Below are 4,017 nucleotides of genomic sequence, written 5' to 3'. Positions count from 1 at the left end.
ACAGAAATGTATTCCTCTCGTTATTCAGGTGGGCGCCTGTCTTCATCAATAATTTTGAAAATAACATCCTATTTGAGGGCGGATGAACCCAACATATCCTGTTTGAGGGCGGATGAACCCGACATATCCTGTTTGAGGGCGGATGAACCCGACATATCCTATTTGAGGGTGGATGAACCCGACATATCCTATTTGAGGGCGGATGAACCCGACATATCCTATGTGAGGGCGGATGAACCCCAAAATATCCTATTCGAGGGCGGATGAACCCAAAATATCCTATTCGAGGGCGGATGAACCCAACATATCCTTAAGACTTGAAAATGTCTTACCTGGAAAACTTGGTGGGGATTATTTACTTACCTGTTGGGGGTAAAATGTTATCAGCCGGGGGTACCTGACTTCCAGAAAATTTTCTAAATGGAAGGAAAATTTTCTGCCCCAGTTTGATAATATCCCTTGTGGCATGCAGTTCTGGCATCAATGCCCTTTCCGTTACCTGCTTCAAATCAAACAAAATTTTGTTAGTTTAAAACATGGTGGTTGGTTGTGATACTCCTACTGGGATGACTTTCCCTTTCTCCTTCATTGCTCCGCGCTCCTCAACTTGTTGGGGATGATATTATTTGCTGGGGATAATCCCTTTCTGCTGGGGATATCCCTCTTCTTTTGTGGCATAGCTCGAAAACTGGCATTTCCCCGATGTTTTAGTCTAGTATGGATTTCGCCAAATCATGCTCACTACTCTCCTTGCTCTGTTTATGGGCCTTGGCCTTGAGGTTTATAACCTTTGGTAAAGGCGATGGTATCCCTCTTGACACTTGTCAATCTTTTTGTCAACTCCCTTTTGGGGATATCTTTTTGACACTGGCCTCGCGCTTGTTCCTTGACGACTATACCATTTGGGTGCACCAGTCAGATCTCATCTGGCATAATTGGAAAGCTGATGGCATATTTTGAAGTCAATTCACACTTGTTCTGACCAGACAGACTCTATTGGGGATTTTCTATGAAAGGAGAAAGATAAAAGAAACAAAACAAAAGACAAAGGAAACGATGACTCTTTTACAAAAGAAACTATAAATAAAAACCTATCAAACGCAGATACCGACTCTAATGGCCATGACATGCATATGGGGCCTACCCTCTACCGTCAATCATCTTTCAAGATCTTCAATTGGCGATTCCCCATCTGATTCTCAATCTTATTCGACTTGTAGTGCCCGAAGGGTTTTCACTATCAAGTCTCTCTCATTTTTGGTTCTTCTCTCAGCTTTCATCGCCTTATGGTGCCTGTGAAGGTTTTCACCAATAAGACTCTCTCGTTTTATATCTCTCTCCAGCTGGGGATTTTGGAGTGTTTCTGGTATGACTCTTTCTGTTGGAGATTAGAGTCCTTTCTGCTGTGGAACAGAATGTTGTGTTCGCCGGTAAGACTCTTCATTTGTCTGACTTGGCATCTTTTGAAGACTGATCAGAAGGTCTTTCTTTGGACCGTAATGTGGGTTTTGGATAGGGCTAGAAAGAAAGGGTATTAAAGGCTCAAAAGTGCATCGATTCTGGGTTATTAATTACAACTTTCGGAACCAGATTTATTTACAACGAACGCAACCTCTGCCCCAGTTTCTTGCTTGGGGATATCTTAATTGATTTTTTTTTTATTTTTCAAAACTATGACCGAGCCGTGAAGCGCCTACGTATCCTCTTTGAGGAATTAGGTCAAACGTAGTTCCCAATTCCTCTTTTTTCATTTGATTTTTTTTTTCGTTATAATTTTTCTTTTCTCTTTTTCTTTTCTCATTTCTCCTTTCTTTTTATCTTTTTTTTTCTCTCTTTTTTTTCTTTTATTCTTCTTTTCCCATTTTGTTGTTTTCTTTTCTTTCTTTTCTCTTAACTGCCATGCTTGCGTATTCCATTCGTTGCTACTAATTCCGAACAAGGGGTATGAAAGAAAATAAATAAGGCTCAAAAGGGGTAACGAAGGATAAAGTGTTTGGGTAGCAGAACAAAATGCCTTCGTCATTCCAGTCTTCAAAACATGCCAAGCGCAAACAACACAATTTAAACTTGTAGTCCCTTCTGATGGTGCTGGACTTGACAATTATGTTAAATGTCTGTTTGTTCATTTGTCACTTCTAAAGCACCGTTGGGTGACACTCTCTTTCTCATTATTGTGAACGAACCTCATGCCAATTTGGCGAATCTTGCTTTTAAACGGTTTTCTTTTTGTTTAACTTGCCCCAGTTCTACATGACTCGAGCTCTGAATAATCTCAAACCGTCCTTATTTTCTTTAAATGGATTTATCGCCTTTCTGGGGTTTTATGATTAACTTTAAAGACTAGGCCCAAACTGTGTGCGCAGGTCACATCCCTAGAATCGGCATGGAATCACAAAATGATAAAAGGACTAAACAAAAAGATGACTGGAAATAAATAGAAGACCGGATTTTGTATTAGAGTACCGGTGAAATGGTTTGAAAAAATAAAAACAAACCGGAATAAAAATCCTAAACAACCTGGACAAAACTTAAACAAACTGATATGACAAAAGGAAAAGATAAGAAGGTTTGACACAGGACAAAATCCACATTACAATCTTAAAAATCCGGACAACAGAAATGACAACAAAATAAGCCACCAACTGCTTCTTTCTTGTTAACCAAGGAACAGAGCGTCCTCCCATTTTATCAAACTTGGAATCGTAGCCACTGAGCTTTGCATTAGTATTGCAATGACTTCAATATCATTACCCTTAATCAACAAGTTTCCAATAGGACTCGAATGCTTCTGTCATCAGGCCTGATCCCCTCAGAGTGTGCATCAGGAGGTGCAAGTAAAGGATTCTGGGTGTCATTGTCTGGCTTACCACAAACCAACCACCTTAACTTTATTTGCAAAACAAACAGGTTAGAATGGACTCAGTCGGTCCTCATTATTGACAACATCTTTTTTCTTTTTCTCTTTTTCGATGTTTTTCTTTCTTTTTTTTTCGATTTTTTTTTCTTTTCTCTTTTTGATTTTTCTCTTTTTTCATCTTTTTTCTTTTTTTTTTTCGATTTTTCTTTCTTTTTCAACTTTTCATTTTTTGATTTTTGATTTTTTTTTTTGTTGTGGTCGAATCTTATGGAGATTGCCTACGTATCATGACCCCGCATGAATCAGACCTTGCGTAGTTCGGACCAATAAAAGATAAACATTAAATAAACATTTTTTTCCAACTTTCAAATTAAAACAAACTTGATTGCAAAAGTTTAAAAACTACCCATACTAACAGACTTTTGACAAGAGACAACAAACGGCCTCGAGAATCAAATAACTCGCATACTCTAATCAAAGAATTACAAACTCAAAACAAACGGCCAACAAACGGCCAGTTCCTTTCCCCGTTTGCCAAATGCAACCAAACGGTTATTTTTGCAAATGTGGCCCCTTCCAAATTTCATATAAATTTTGAGGCCGGGGAGGATTATTTTATGACACTTTATAAACTTGTCCATTCTTTTACGAAAATAACCTTTCGACAACTGAAAGATACTCTAAGGCTGTTTCGGCAAGAACGGTTTAAGACGCGGCCGAATCTGGCTTGGCTTATCATGACAAAATTCCAAACGGTATTCACCTGACCGCTGACTCTTTGTTTTTTTTTCTTTTCAAATTATAATAAAAACCTGGTATTGCAAACACGGCCCTTCATCGCCTCGGGGACGAAGATTTATAGGGCTGTGTGGGTCAACTAGACCAAAAATCCTAAAACCACCCAAAGGTGGCTGTTTATGTGAAGTCAGCCTTCCGGGGTCCCTTTCGGGAACATTCGGCTATGTCTTGATAAAACAGCATCACCCGACTTCTTTATGACAAAAACTAAAATTTGACATGTATTTTTTTTATTATTATTATTATTATTTGTTTTTTTGGCTTTTTAGCAAAAGGTGGGGTTGGACCCGATGAGAGTTGCCTACGTATCTCACATCCGGTGAGAATCAAACCCGCGTAGTTCGGGCGATCAAGAATAAGTA

Source organism: Nicotiana tabacum, chromosome 22 (genome assembly GCF_000715075.1).
Source record: "Nicotiana tabacum cultivar K326 chromosome 22, ASM71507v2, whole genome shotgun sequence".
In the NCBI taxonomy this organism is placed as follows: Eukaryota; Viridiplantae; Streptophyta; class Magnoliopsida; order Solanales; family Solanaceae; genus Nicotiana; species Nicotiana tabacum.
Note: the sequence above shows the minus strand (reverse complement) of the source record.